The 17,608-nt window shown below is 29.6% G+C and overlaps 1 protein-coding gene across 2 annotated transcripts in view; it reads left to right on the forward strand.

Annotated features, from left to right (window-relative positions):
* The window catches only part of LOC108747858 (FK506-binding protein 2), a 64,831-nt gene that overhangs the window by 15,333 nt on the left and 31,890 nt on the right, over nucleotides 1–17,608 (forward strand). The window lies entirely within an intron of this gene.

A 17,608-nucleotide genomic window follows, 5' to 3' on the forward strand; every position in this document is an offset into this window, starting at 1 on the left:
TATCTTGCATAATCACTTTAATATTAATAATTTCTATGTAAACACGTGTTCTATTTTACACGTAAAGTTAGTATCCAAAACTCTTAACTGCATCGTTCATGCAAAACAACGGAAAAATACACTGCAGCCTGCGCGAAATTTGTATGGGGAAGCTGATGTAAATCCTCCAACACGCTTAAGTGACTCGTGCAATTTTAAAACACTTTTCTCGGACCGGGACAACGGAAATAAGTCTTAATACCTTTGTAGAGCGGTACTGGGCTCTGAGGGCATCTCACAAATCACTTGACCCTTTGCGTGGTCGCGCGTATATCGCGCCGGCAGAATCGCATAAATTTTAAACGTTCCAAGAAAGAGATGGCACGAGGATGCCTCGGAAGAAAGCAGTCAAAGTGCGCTGTGCACGTGCAAGGGATACGGTTTTCAATTAAGTCGCATTGTTCCTTCTTTATAAACCGAACTATAGTTTCCTCTATTCAACAAATCGACCACTGTATTTCGAAACGACCAAGCATATTTCCATCGCCTCGTGTCTTTCGATGCCAATTTACATCCTTCCCTATCTTTTATGCCTTAGCCATATTCCTACGAGAATCTACAAGAATTCAATTAACTTGTTTGGATGTAACGATATGATATATTGGTTGGCTAAAAGCGATCGCTCTCTTAATATCTTATTCTGAACATAATTTATTCATCATAGCGACACTCTGTGTTGCAGAGAGGCATTGATACTATTAATGCTGTTGCAATCCCAAAGAAGGGATGATCTGTCTTCATTAGTACACAAAATGTTCAGACCGTATGCAAATATAGCCTGACAGTAATCGGAGAAAGGTCCTCTACAACGACGATTTTCGTGTATCTAAATATTAATCAAGACAAAACGTATAAGAAGTTTAATTTGAAAATATTATTGGACAATGTTTGTGTATTGTCTAATTGAAAATACATATATTTTAATTAACAAATCATTTTGCAATGAATACTAAGAAATTTATTTGATTTATTTTGATCTATTTTTATAAGGATATTAAACATGTTTGAGGTTATTTTAAAATTCGTTATAAAGCACAACGATACTCTTTGATTCAGAAGCATTTACAATGTCTCAGCGACAGTATACATGATGTCTGACTTTTATTGGCACAGCGTAGAGTATTTGTTCAAACATTTCGCTTTTAGCAACTATGAACACGCGTACAGCTATTTCTTCGCGCACTGGTTTATTCATGGATCTTTGTTATTTATTATCTCATTCATTATTGTAAAAATTGCAGAATGATACTGGATTCAGTCTCTATTCAGTTAAGTTCATTCTATACACAAATGCTATTAATAATTATCAAACACTCTGTATAACAATAGTACGGGAAAGTATATCTTAAAATTTACAGTAGACATATAAAGAAACATAAAAGTATGAAAAACAGCATTTCTGCAATGCAAAGCTATAGAAGCTCGAGATTTTTGGTATGCAGTGCGTGAATCAGACTCGAAGTACAACGTGACCTCATCACCCTGCCGCCTCACTCCACACAAGAAGCTTTTTCAGTCACAGGGATGATTACATGAGAGATCCAGCCACTTCTCTTCACACACTCTAAAAACAATTTATTTCCAAATATAACGTTGTATATTAAGTCTCTTGCGGATTTATGATTATAATTTGCTTCATATACATTATATTCTCTATTTTATCAATTAATTTATTTTAAAAATAATTCGAAGAATATTTTCAAGTTTTCAATAATATATGACGTATATTAATTGAAGGTTAAGACAATTATGTAGAACATTAATATGTATAATATTATAGTAATGTTGCATATTGTACGATTTTAGTATATAAGTTTAACTATACATACTTACTAATAACTCTATTAAATGAACTATTTAATCGAATAAAATTTAAATTCGTTTCGACTAAAATAATTACAAAAATTAGTATATGCATATTAAATATTAATTTTTGGTTAATAATTATAATTACTAATTGTCTATTCTTTGAAAACTGATTCTAATTTTTTGATGATTAATGAATTATATTTTATTTAACTTAATTACAAAATTTCAACAAAATTGGAAGTTTATTGCATGTTAATTACAATTTCTGAAATATCAACTTTACAAAAATTAATTCTAATTATATTTATTCTTTCCTGCGGAAATTGAATAATAGAATTGAGTAATAGAATAATTAATTAATTCAATATGTGATATAATAATGGTTCTTTCCAAATGAAGAAAACTTTTCAATCTGATTTTCAATCTGATTTTAATTTAACACCAGACAAGAGGATAATTTCTCGTTTGATCAAGTCGTTTTTCTTAGGAAAATTTGTTCTTCTCCATTTCTCCAGTTAAATCCTGGTCGCGCAAGGAATTCTTCAATAATCGATTTGCGATGAGCTGGCTGCTACAATAGAATAACCATCGAATCGATTAAGTGATTCAGTTGTATTAGAGAACCGAATCTTCTCCTCGACATTGGAAATATGCGTTAAATGAAATAGAAAAGTTATTGAAACGAAATAGAAAAGTTATTAAAATGAAATAGAAAAATTATTGAAATCCATTTTATATTACACAGCAATATTAATCGTCTCGAATTCAATCTTTATGAATTATGATATGAATTTTTTCTTTTTTATTTTTCCTAATATTGCTGTCTTACCTAAGCTGAAAATGTAATTTAATCGCAAGCAATTTATTTGTTTTAATTAAGATGAATCGGCTCCAACTATCTGTCTTGCTTACTATATATATACTGCAAGAAGACCATACGGGCGCGTTATGAAAAACTTGGAATATTCTTCATCTCGCTGAGCTTCTACTGCAATTTTTCATGTTCACGGTGTCGAAGTGAGGAACAATGAGCGGACAAGAGGGAATTAGGAGAAAGGTTCAGGATGCAAGGGCAATAGGCAGTAAAGGACAGAGAGTGGATATAGATCGATGATAGGGGCAAGGAGTCGACGTCAGGATAACGCCAGTTCAGACTAAGGAAGGAAAAATAGCCCGAACCCGCTGAGTTTGCTCCCATGGGATATCAGCCTCCGACCTGGATAGCCTATAACGCAATTTTCTGCAACTCATCGATCCTTTCGTGTCTTGTCTAAGTATGTCTAATATATGTGTCTATGATATATGCGGAACTTGTGGAAAGATTTATTAATCCCTGGTGCGATGAGAAAACATCGTATCGAATGACAGCTAAAATGAAGAATTATTCTCTCGGTAACGTTAATATGCGATAGAAAGCAGTTGAAATCAAAATAACTTTAAGCTTGTGAGAAGCAACTATAGTCGCCGTTATATAAGAACTGTTTGTATAAATATACTGATATAAAAAAAAAGCCTTCTGTTGGAAAGTAATATCTTGTGTACTCTCTGCTCACTTTTTGAGCGTATAATTTTTTATTTAACTCGTTTCTTCATAATTTGCTTTTTAATCTTATTTTATTTCTTTTCTTTATTAATCTTTTCTTTTTTTATATTAATACAATAAAGACAAAATCTGTTAAATCATAGTGTGATAACTTTAAGTTAGAAAACAAGATTTTAATAAAAAAGGTTTTAATATAACAATTAATTTGCTTGTGTTTGCTGCGTACCTTTATTAATTTAATTTTTATGTCCTTTATTATTTGAAAATACTGATATTGATTAATTAAAAATTATATTTTTAATTTATTACTATTATATTATTTATTAATTTGTTTAGAAAATTTTTTAAATGTATTTCGTTTTGTTCCATTGTGCTCTTTGTCAAAATAATTGATAAACGCATATACTGTGCTATCAAAGTTCTCACTCAAATGAAATAAGTCCATTGTCAATCAATTTATACAAAATAACACAAACGTAAGTGAATGACACGTGCGCACTAGAACGTGAGGAAGCAGAAAAATCACTGACAAACTTCTTTGATCACTGATGTGTCAATAAAATGTACCGCAAAATTCATTTTTCTGATGCACCACATGCATCGCCGTCGTCGTCGTGATTTGTTTATATGTAGCATCGTTTTGCTCTATTTCATAAATTTTTTTTTAACTTCAGCGACCTGAATCGATCCTAGAATTTTCCATGTTCCTGCAATAAAATACACGTTTACTCTCTTCACAAAATGTATAGTAATGAAAAAATACTCTGCATCTTTTTAAATGTATAGATGTTATAAAATTTGTTTATTTTGGATATTATGTATTACATATTTTTATCGTTAGTTATTGTAATATTTTCTTATTTTACATATTTATCGTATTTCGATAGTTTGATTACTTTTAAATTATATTTTGGGGTTTTGATATATACAATTTTTACTCGTTGTCTCTGTATCCCAATCGAGATCCACCCACTGAGCCTACGGACTAGGCTTCTCTGGGCGACTTCAGAACTCGCTCGAAATAATTAACGAGCCTTGCAAAGAGGCAGCCCGACCCTTCTCTTTAAGCCGCTCTCGAAATTTAAGCTTCGGCGCAGCAAGCATTTCAAATATTTACTGTCGACGATTTTCGACAGTCTTGTGTGAACCGTCTGGCGAAGTGAAAACGTAAACGACAAGTTGATTCGGTGGTTGTTTGCAAATGCAGTTCAAATGTAGCTTGAAAGTTTTGGGGAATTTTACTCGGGTTACGTGTGATACCATTTTGGACGTGACACTTGTGTTATTCAATTTAGATTTTACATTCGAGTTAGTTTTTACACACTTGTATATTCATTATAAAGTAGTAGAAGCAATTTGTTAGTATTTAATATTATATAAATCAAAATTTAAATGTGCATGTTTAAAAAAGTTTAAAAAAAAATAAAAATTTTAGTTATATTATAGCAAAAACGTCTATGATATTTTATATGCAAATTCATCAATAAAATAAGAATACATACATGCAAAGTATGTATCTCATTACTTATCTCATAAAAGAAAAATACGATTGAAATGTGTCAGACTTATTAGTATTAAAAAGTCTCACTATTGAAATTGTTGACACAAAATGATTACTATTTTTAAGAACTCCTTTTATGAATTGGAATATAAATAATACACTACATCATTCAATAATACAAAATTTTATATGCACTGTAAGGTAATTATAGAAGTTACAAAACTGACATAATTTCCTCGAAAGGAAAGTCTTTTTTTATATTTTCTCACTTTTCACAAGGACAGAAATGTCAAATGCTTTGTGTCTGTGAAATAAACATAGAAAGTTATCATGTTAAATATAACGAAACATGTGCAGAAAGAATACTGATTGTGCTTTTCACTAAAAAATAATTATACTGTCATATGACGGGGTGACATAAAACATAAATATTATATTTTCTTTGCATCATATGTGACATGGAATCTGACATTTTTAATACATCAACATAAACGAGAATACTACATTTAGTACGAGCTCAATATCTTTTTGATCTTCTTCTGTAGCTTTATCATTAAAATTCATGATTTGAACAAAATAATCTTTTATACAGGAATAATAAATGAATATTTACATCATAATTGATACATAAAAATAAAGAAATATTTTGAACTTATTACTCAAATATAATTTCAGAAAAACGTATATGTATATGTAAAGATAAAAATTTGTCTTTTAATTATATCACAAAGAGAACATAAGTACTCACAGAATTGATTAAATTTACCAACATATCTCTTATATCAATATTAGAAAGAAAGCATCTTTAAAAAATCAATAGGTAAAAAAAACGGAAAGATTTTAAACATTTGTGCATTATAGGCACAAATGCGTATTTAAAAGAATAAATTTCCGTGCTTTATATTCGTGGAAGATATAGGACTGAGTATAGAATCAATATTGCTTGTCTATGTACAAGTATAACTTTACTTTTTCTTATCATCTGATGAGTATGTATTTTTAAATAAGAATATCTCGGTTTTATCAGAAATTGGCATCACGAAAGTGTTAATTTTGGCGTGATATAATGTCTTCATAGAATCTCTTATAAAGTAGACACATTGAAGTTTTCTTGTACTATTTTTTCTATAGTACAAGAGAATTGTGCTTCTTTGTTGTACTCCGTAATTTATGTTTGTTCCACTCTTGTTTCTTATCGTCGCTCACCGTTTTTGAACGTGCGTACGAAAAGCAAACTCGTCGATGTCAACCTGCAAACGCGTTACTTGATACCTGTTATATCGTCGTGTTTACACGGTTGCTTACTCCGGAAGTGCCGGAAATCAGTCAGTTTACAGTCGGTAAACACGACTACCTTTACCCCGTTATCTTCACCAACGTGAGGACTTTCCCCTGGTTAGATGGTCCGGACGTGTCGACGACGACGACGACTACTCTACTTGCAGGTCAGGCCGTAACTCTCGCGATGCTATCTGCGAGGAAACTTTGAGTTTCCGGTGGGATCGGAATTCCTGATGAATCGAGGAAGACGAAAGTGGAAACGACGGATCGAGCGGGCTTGTTATCGCGCTCGACTGTCGCTTGACGACGTTGTTTAATTAAAAATGTGACGTCTTGGGAATTGGTGCACAAAACGTCTTTCTTCGGTCGTATGTCGTTTTACAATCTAAACTTTCTGCTTGAGAAAGTGAGAAAGGAAGAAACTTTCTTTCATCCTATAAAAGCTCCCGGGAAGCAATTAATATAACAATTTTTGTTAGAAATTACTATTACAATTACTACACTAACTGAAAGTAAATTATTGTTATTATTAATTTTAATCATTTATTAGTTTTTACATTTTTATCATTAACTTTCGAATGCATTATGCTGTATGTTCGTTTCTCGGAGATGTTTCAAAATATTCATTTTCAGAGAGAAAGTATATTTATTTGTCTAGAGCGCTTCAATACAGATCTTCCTGATAGTTGTTTAAACATACAGCTGCATTCTTTGAAACTTCATGGCTATCATCTCTCTTTAACGATGTCGAATTTCTATAACGAGAATATTGAGTGTTTCATATCGGGCATCCGCATTCTTCGTTACACTTTCACATTTTTTTTTGTATGGTTCCAAAACAGTAGTTCCGGATTCAGTAATGCCATGCAATTAAGGTTAAAGTCAAATGAGGTTTGGAGGAAGAAATGTACAAACTCTACTTTCTTCAACCTTAATTTCTCTTTTTCGTATTGATACGTGTCTCGAATAATTTATACATTCCTTTTGGAGAACGTATTTAATAAGCAGCTACAATTATCTTTGATGATTTTAATCACATTGCAACATAAAAGTTTTACTGTTTTATTCAGTATTAATAATAATGTACAATAAGCATATGTATTCACTTTATAACATAAAATAACAACTAATTAATTACAAAATAGGGAGAGAGAGAGAGGGGGGGGGAGGGAGAGAGGGAGGGAGGGAGAGAGAGAGAGAGAGAGAGCCCTTTTTGATCATGCCTTTCCAATATATCTTACATAATAAAATTTTTCCCTTCGACATAAAAACCGTCATAGATCTTACTGCATATCATAATATAGGTTCATCCGATTGGAACAGCGATGGCCATCTTGATTCGTATTCCAGACCGAAATTCGTACAGTCTCGACAGATCTATTGCTGATCGCACTCACACTCGAATACGCCGCATCTCAGTGAGTAAGTCGTGTGTGTCGGGCTGCATATTATATTATCTCGATCCGGTTCGCGCGCCGATTCGCTTACTATAGTATACGACGGTACGTGAACCACCCACATGCGGCTCCATATATCTCGCCTAAGCTGCAGCGAATGCACCGGCAAGCGTAGCTACGCCGCAGCAGCGATGCTGTTGGCCGAGGAGAAATGTTGTTGCCGATAAAAAGAATTGCCCTGGATTAATCTGGATTACTGGTCGTAATTCTTCGCGCCAGCCACCTCGTCCATGGTTGCTGTATTATCGCGAGAACACGTCTGCCCGTCGGATGCTGATGAAACTGCCGCTATAGATTTAGTTTATTCAGTTGGTCAATGTTTATATTATACAAAAGAGATCAGTCATCAGTATAGCCTAATTTGTAAAAAAATCAGACGGAAAATATTTTTATAAAGAGAAATATATGTTTATTCATGTAATAATTAAAATGCTGACATTGTTTATTTATGGCATAAAATATTCTTTATTTCTTCTTTATAAGTGATTTTAAAATTCTTTCAATTTTATATTTACTGTTCTTCAATTCTTGTATTTACTATGCTTCAGTATTCATATTTATTAAGTTAATGAGAGTTGATTATATTGTTTTACATTACGTAGAGCTCAAGAATACGATTAACGTTGTTCAAGATGTTGATTACTTTCATGTCTCACATGAAATATTTGTAATTTTTACTCAATTGGATAGAGTAATCAGGAAATGAAATAAATCTATATAAATTCTTCACACACTATTTAATAAATCTATAACTGTATCATTAATTGTTAAATTTACAATATAAGATGGCTAGCTCTAAAAAAAACTAAGATCGCTATTCATAGTTGATTTTTATATTAAAAATAAATTTTAAATAAAGCCTTAAAATAAGAATAAAATTTTTATAGTAAAGTCTTAAGATATTATAAACTAATTTACACAGAGCCATATTATACTATTTTAATTCACACATTGTTTAAGGATGGTCTTGAAATAAGAATAGATTATGAGGTATTTATAATTGATGAATGTATTTCAGACTATGTATTTTAGATTTGTATTTTAGACTATCTGAAGTATCGGTCTTAATCTTAAGATGTTATGAACCAATTAGAAAACTGTATTAACATCTTAAGATATTACCTAAAACGATAAAATATAAACGAAACTATGAATATCGGTTTATGAATATCAGCTTAAGAAGGGAAATTAGCTACATAAACGAGGTAAAGAGGAAACAGAAAAGGAATTGCAAAGCTGGCGGATCGCCTGTACAAATTACAAAAATAAATATGTGAACTTATATTAGTACAATATATGATTGAACAGGAAAGTGTTGTACGTGATGTTCGTGAATTGTTACAACCAGAAAAGGGATAGGTAATTCTATAATAATCTAAAAAAAATAAGTTGGAAACAGAGAATAAAATTTCTTTATATAAAATATTGTTTTTGAGAAAATCGATTTTAACCCTTCGTTGACATACTGGGTGTGAACCACTCACAAAATTATTTTAACTCTCTGAAACTCAATTTTCTTTTATTTTGTAGAACAAAAATACAATGTTTATAAATAAATCTTTGTTTTTTTCAATTCCCAAAGTAGTCTATATTCAATATACAAAATAAATATTCTTTATCCAAAACCAACTTACAAACTAATTTTTTTTTCAAAGTATCATATCTGAACAATTCTATAAATTTTTAACTTTTAAAATTGAATTTTTCAGAAGTTACAAGTTTTCAAAGATTTTACTTGTTTTTTCTCTATTCATTGAACTCGAGAATTTTTTTCACAAAAACTGTAATGAAATTTCAATCAAAAACTATTTGAATGTACTCTACAGACTTTGAAATTTATCCATAATTTTTTTCATATTGATTGGATTTTTAAAATAAGAATGTCAGTTGTTTAAACATTGCTCTGGGTGTGAGCCACCCAATGTGTTAAAAGCGATCGAAAAAAGAGGTGGGTCAACGAAGGGTTATATATTTGCCGTATATATGCACTTACTTGTATCTCGACTTAATGGATTTTGTTGTAAATTATTATGTCCACTCATGTTTGTGTTTATTATTACACTGAGTAATCGAGAATACATACTAAAAACAAGGATATTCATTTGTATATTCACGAACGATGAATTTTATTTCACAAATGGTTAAAAATGTTGCCCATATACAATTCTACTTTTCGAAGTAAATTTCTATATGAACGCTTCCTAACATGTTCTGATGTTTTAAAAAATGTATGTATCAATTAAATCTGTACCCACTGAATATTTAAAGTTGATTTTCTCGAAAATAAAACCTCATATGAAAAAATTTTGTTATGTGTTTTTAACATATTTTTTCTGTAGAATCATTCCTTTCTTAGTTGTACCACTAGTTTACGAACACTATATAATGACAAAATGTGAAGAAAAGAAATTTGCGGTTTTCTACAATTTAAAATTGAACTTCTAAAGTTAAACTTGGAACAGGGTATCATTTGCTCGTGATAGATATATTATATGCGCATTCCTTTCTCTTCTCTTAGTCGGACATTATCTAGAAGTAATGAAAAGAAGAGCGGATCGTTGCGAAACGTATCAAATCACATTTCAAGATGGGTTAAATTGACGGGATAACAGGCGATCGTGTCTGAAAGCTTAAAGTCTATCACGAAAGTGATTACAGGTTTTCCCCTCGGTACATCCCTGCCTCCGTTAATAACTCGATCGAAATTTACAGCGCGAGGTAAAAGGTCGCGCTAACGAAGCCGTAACCCTTAACGAGTATCAAGCCAGCTAATTTAGCGAATAGATTTAGGTATTCAAATTTGGAAGATTAATTTACGATATTTGCGATATGTTCAATTCTACGTGATGAATCAGTGTTTTTTTTGCTTTACAAGATTTATTTTCAAATTAACATCAGCGATGATGAATTTAATTATTATTTAAAATGCTAATTTGGTTTTTTATAGACTTCAGTACTTCAACTTTATAATGAAAATCATCTCAGTTTTTTAATTAAGAAAACCGTAGGTAGGAATAGCGCTCAAAGACGTTATAATTGCTTCGTAAAAAGAATGAAATAATTTTAAAAAATATTTAACACAAATAAAAAACACTTAAAAAAATATATGTATAATTTTGTAATAACTAATTAATGTATACAAAGACATTATGTATGCAACTATAAAGAAATTATAAATATTAAAAAATATTGTTAATTAAAAAGAAATGGTATAAATTTGAAAGATATTATAAAGATTAAAAAATTTTTCTTATAAAATAACAAAAATAAAATATTAAATATTAAATAATTTTATTTATAATTTATGAAAAATAGTTATTTTTCCTGAAGACTTTGCATCATTAATTTCCTGTGTAGTTTGCTTAGTTAAATAATAATTAGCTAACAAAACAAAAAACGCACGTAAACGGGGAAAATTTCTAGTGTTATTTTTTAATTAAATTGTGAGAACAGTTACGTTTTGTTAAACAAGGAATCATAGCATTTTTTTCAAGCTTCAGTGATTTGTACAATTCTTTCTCTTTTTTCTATTTTTCTTCCCTATCTGCCTCTTCGATCTTGAGAAAGGTTATTTATATTATAGAGATTACTTATATTATAAAAATAAATAAGGTATTAAAAATACATTTTTTATTGTAAGAAATAATAAAAATTAATTTATTTATGTATTAACACATATCAATTTTTTTGCATGCTTATTTACAATACATATAAGTCAAGTTTGCAAAATGGCACAGCTCTCGACCAAGCAACCATTGCTTCCGAGAAATCCTCGTCATCGATACGCTTTGCTGTGAAATGTCCTCTCAGGTGTGCAGGATTAAGTGCTTTGTTGTTACCAATAACGTGATACTTCATTCGTATTATCCATCCGTCCACACCATGCTACATCGTGCGTATAGTAAATGCGCATGATTTAATGCGTGAGTTAATGTGCACTAAACTTCGATCGTTGGTACGGTTATTGCCGTTCGTAATATCCATATTAGGCACATATTACGCTGGTGTCGATAGCGCACGAAATAATCGCTGCCATCGCCTTTGTTCCGATCGATTAATATTTCCTATCGATGGTGTATGATAAAGAATTGTACATTGCGTCGCTCATTATACTGATATTCGATATAGAACATGATGCAATTGTGCGTAGCCAAATGTTATTTGAGCAATAATTTGCCGATTTAAACATATTTGTATGATGTAATTAATCTATGTTAACTCATAACATATTTCTAATCATCGTTTATTACTTTTTTAAATTTGTATGTATGCATTTGTTATATATATGTACCAGAAATATCAAAACAATGTTTGACACAAAGACTAAAATTATTTAGAATAATAAAAACGAAAATTTAAACATGTAAAGCAGTTTTTTTTAAATTGTAATGGAATTTAATTTATTTTAAAATTGCATTTTTAACAAATTTTATACAAAAATTTTACTAGTAAATTTGAAAATATTTTATTTATTTGTTTTCACTTTTATTTGCAGGTAAGCCCATCGCAGCTTCAATCATTTTTCGAGCCGCAACTTTGCTGTGCCAACATGTATGTATGTTTAACATATTTAATTTGTGTATGTTTAACTAACCAAGTAGAAGAAATTATTTGTTAATGTGACCAGTAAAATTCGTTATTATAATATTATTGGTATATCATCAACATAATATTTTGTATTATTATGACGCATACATCACACGCTCTACTACTTTGCAGTAGTATATGTAATGCATAATATTTGTTCCATTAACGCAATTCCTCTGCTTAGAATTTATCTAACTTAATAATATAAATTGCAGTATTTAATGTTTGCACACATTTTTCGATTGTATGAAACATGGTATACAGGTGTTTATCTTATTCTGATTTTATCTTTCCGTTCAAAATTGATTGTTCTCTATCCTAAACTTTGCAAGACAATTTGTTTATAAAACACGTCTCTATTCTCTCTCTTTAATGCTATAAGATTTGAATTATTTAATTATAATTACCATCTTTAACTCTTTATAATGCGAATATTTACATGTTTTTAAATTATTTATATATTATTCTTGTATATAAATAATACAAAAAATTTTAATCTTCAAAATTTTATTAAGTTATAGATTTCAAATATTTTGTATGTGTGTGTACATGTATGTTTGTATCAGGTTTTTTATCATGTTATATTTATACAATATATTAAAAAAATTAAATTAACTCAAATGCATACATAAATACACACACTCATATCAAAATGTCATTCTATTTCTATTTACTCAATTCTTTGATTAAGCGTCTCATGTATGATGGCTAGCTTCTATCGTACAAACATACGCAATACATTTGGTATTCGTTGACGTTTGTATCAATGACGTAATACTTCATCCCGACTATACATAAATACGAGATGAAATGGTGTAAAGCATACACATATCGATCGATTGAAGAGTTATATATTAGACGATAAACTTCCGTAATAGCGTCTGTGCGCACACTGTTAACTCAAACTTGTTATGCTTGTATATCGTACCATAGTCGCATCGAATCTGCAATGGTCAGATATAGAATTTACAGGAAATAACCCGTCAAATTTTGAAAACCGAGAATTCAGATTTGTATGTTCAAATCTTTCTTAACCATTAATAAATATTTAAATACAAGATTTTTGATATTTGTCTTAACTTATATATTTCTTTAACATTATCTTCAATTTTTTTCTACTTTAATTTGACTGTATTTATTTATTTGAAAATATTATAATAGATAAACCAAAAGTATTGCATTAGTAAACTTATTTGAAGAATATTATTTAAAAGCTTTAATTAACATTTTCAATTAATTCAATATTTTAACAGGCAAACAAAATAGATAAAGGATAACAAATAAAGAATAAAGCAAAAAGTAAAGTTCTTCGATGTTATTATACGTGAAATAACAAGACAAAGGACGGTTATGGTCGCAACAAGAGCTGCGTTTGTAGATGACTGGAATCGCCTTCAGCGGAGTTTTCAAGAGCGGCGAAATACGTAAACGGGATTATTATAGGGTGAAGAAAAGCTGCGTGAAAAGCGAGTACTGAAAAAGGGTGCATAAAAGCTTTCTGTCATAAATTTTCGATGTATTAGGTAGCACGTTGTTTCGACGGCTGTCAGTTACAAGAGTTCGTATTTATAATATTTAATATTCAAATATACTATATATTTTCTATCATGAAAATATAATATATTAACCCAACAATCTAAAGGAATATAATTGAATGGATTAGCCAATTGTTGGTACAATTTTGTCTCTGTCCGATAGCGATAAGCAAACTTTTTCAATCGTCTGCTATTAAAAAAAGTTTAATCTTTCAATGGCCTTAATAGATTGATAAAAATCATTGCTTTAATTAATAATTTATAATAAAACAAATAGACATTTGAACAAATAAATTGTTTGAACAAAAACATATGTTATGTGCAACGGAATTATATAATATTTTATTTAAATATTGAAATGATTACTTAAAAAACAAGTTAGAAAATAAGTTAACAGTTTATAGACAAATTAAAAAAATGTTGATAAAGATAAATTTAATAATATCATTAAGTGAGAGAAGTTATTAAATATTAAATTTTTTTGTAGGGACAATTATATTACATTTAATATTTATTCAAGTATCAACTTGCTCCGTACTCTAGTGAACAAATTATTTCATAGAAGGAAATAAAATGTTTCAAGAGCCTCACGTACATCAGTGAGGCGTGCTGCTTCAGTTTCATGTTTCGCGGCAAGATGGACGACTGCACGGCGGAAGTGGTTCGTTACGCTCAGCTGGTTCTTCAGGCCTTCCGTCTCAAAGGAGAAAAGACCGATCTTCATCATCCGGTTACTGGATGAGCTCGACCAACGATTAATCTCGCGATGAGAAAATTCTTCTCTCAAAGAATACGCGGACGGGGAACGGATCGAGGGGATGCTTTAGAGTTTTGAGGGATGCGAGATAAAAATTACGGAAAAGAAGTTGTGAAAATGGATGTATGGCGGCAGAAGAGCGCACAGGAGAAAGTCTAGGAAGGAACCAACAAGGCGTGGAAAGGCTCACAAACTGTTTTATGAACGCGTCGACGAGCTTGGATTACTGCCCTTAGGGTTGCGTTGATGCAACAGCGTTGGTTATCTGACGTTGATGAGAATAAATAAGAAGAAAACATTATTACGTATTTGCAACCGGACTTCGCAATTGCGTAACCGTTGATAACTTTGCCTGATTGAGGTATTTGGAATTAAACTCGATGTGTTTAGCACGCCAGGAAACGTTGCAAACTTGATAACATATTTTCGCTAAAAATTGCTATAACGTTATACCTTTTTCTCTTTAGAAAATGTTAGTGGATAAGGGTTGCGGAATACCACGATATTTTATATTATAATCTACGGTGCATTCTGAACGCGACCGTCAAAATTACTTCTTCAGAGTTTGCTTAAAACATGGCCACTAGTCGTTGGTGTTTACTGCGTTCTCATAAAAGCAACGTTTTGCAAGTAGCAGATACTCGGACCGTTTTACAAGTGTGTACTCTTTATGTAATTTTGAGAAATATGTTGGTATTAATCTTATGACATCAGTCTAATTTGAAGGCTTTGAAATGTGACTTTTAAATTATATATAATAGAATTAAATTTGATAACACAATGTATTCTGTGTGTGAAGTTATATTATTAATACTATTTTATCATCAATACTGTTTTATTGCAAAATATTTTATTAGATATTTGCAATTTCATTAATTATCTATTTCATCACCGTTTATTCATGATAACTAAATCGAAATCTTATGTCAAATTAAAGGAAATTTTGTATTCTTGTTGAGTAAAATATAGATTAGGTTAATGAAATATTAATTATTCATCAAGCTATTTCCTTTTAACATGTATAATGATAGCTACTACTATTTTCTTAATTACTGTAATTTAATTTTTGAAAGTAATCTTACATCTATAATTATTATAAACATATTCCCCTATTTTACAAAGTATAACTGCGTCATTTTTAGAAAAATTAGAGATTGCGTTGAAATATTTAATTAAATAATTATACTTATTTATAATATTAAAGATTTAATTTAGTAATTAAATAATATCATATAGAAAAAAAAGAAATTTTTTTAATTATATAATAAATGATTTCAAAATAATTAAATAATTAAAACTTTTTTTACGTTAATTATCAGTTAAAATCATATAAAGAGATTTAATTATATAAATGATTATAACAGTGAATAAATCCTGCTTAAAAGCAACGAATAATTTATTGTTACATTATTAGATAAAATATACACATGGAAAACGATTCTAGTAGTCACAGTATTAATGATAGTACCTTGATTTTGAGATGGAAATTGACTTTAAGATATAAATTATATTTGCTCTCTCTCTCTCTCTCTCTCTCTCTCTCTCTCTCTCTCTCTCTCTCTCTGTAAAAAAGGACCGACACTGAGGTCGTGTATATGTTATCGCGAAATATGAGCTTAATCTTAAAGTAAAAATTTATTTTAGGAGTGTAATAATAAGACTCTCATAAAATATTTCCTTTATTTAAGGAGTTCCAATATTGCTCTTCTTCTTCTTTCTATTTCGATTCATCGATCAGAAAGTATTGTTGTTAGTTGTTAGAGAAAAACTCAATCAAATCTTAATGATTATCATTTTACAGAAATGAAGACAAAAATATAGTAAATAAATTTAAGAAAACACGCGATAAATTTTGGAAGCTAAATAAGTGGATTATGTAAATCGAATCAAGAAAGCGCGAGAGAAAGTCATAACCTCGATATCGAAAAACAAGTTGAATTGATATCTTGACACTAATATCACGCGAGATGTACCAAATTTAACGTCGTCCCGAAATATACTTTTGATTTCTCTGCATATATAAAACTTAGTTGATTTAAATGTCGAGTTATATTAATTTTAGAGTATCTGATTCAGTTTTTGATTAATAATTGATACGCATACTATACTTATTATATTATTAGTAATAATAAAATATAATAATTTTTGTTTTTAAAATAATATTAATTCGAGCACTTTATAAAAATTAGAAATAGTAAAAAATTTTTCTAATGTTAAAAAAAGTATTAAGATTAGAATTTGTGACCATTGTTCAATATCGTTGCGTCATGTTGACAATACAGATTTAATAAAAAGTTTATTCTAATATCTATTTATCTATTTATTGTAAATTATAATGTAATAATTTCAAAACTGCATTTACCAGTTTAACAACCTAAAAATTTTTCTAACCTGCAAAAGGAAGGGAAAAATAAATGTTATATTATTCATTTTGTGACACATCTAATAAAGGTACGAAATTCTATTTTCTAAAAAAACATAACATTTCTTGTACTACAATATATAATAATAATATAACAGATTCTTAAGTATATTTTTTTTGCAAATTTACACCTTTTATATAAATACACATTCTCTTAATGACAAAAAATTGAATCAACTAAAATCATTTATCACACAAAGATAAAATATTGTATTTTAAATATTAAATGTTGTGCGTATGGCTTCTTGTGTGTAACGTCATAATTAATTAAATATAAATTCCGACACGAATTTTACGTGTATAATTAAATATGTATTAGTACTTTATATTTCTGATGACATATTAATTATATTGATTTTATTGTAATTTGACCCAATTTGTGACTTTCATACTTTCTGTATTTATTTCTATTAAATTTTCTTTTTCTTTTTTTTTTGTTTAGTAATACATTTCAATACGAGAATCTCGGAATATTATCTCAGAACTTCTCATGTCATTAAAAGTAACATTTCCGAGATTATCATATGTTATTTGTTTTTCTCGTTTCGTCTCGTCTCGAAAAAATTTTATAAAACAGAAATATTGTTTTATAAAATTTGCTTTCAATATTAATGCAAACTCATTCTGCGGAATGTAATCTTGTTGGAAATAAAAATTTCTCTTAAAATTTAAATTAA

Source organism: Trachymyrmex septentrionalis, unplaced genomic scaffold (genome assembly GCF_001594115.1).
Source record: "Trachymyrmex septentrionalis isolate Tsep2-gDNA-1 unplaced genomic scaffold, Tsep1.0 scaffold20, whole genome shotgun sequence".
In the NCBI taxonomy this organism is placed as follows: domain Eukaryota; kingdom Metazoa; phylum Arthropoda; class Insecta; order Hymenoptera; family Formicidae; genus Trachymyrmex; species Trachymyrmex septentrionalis.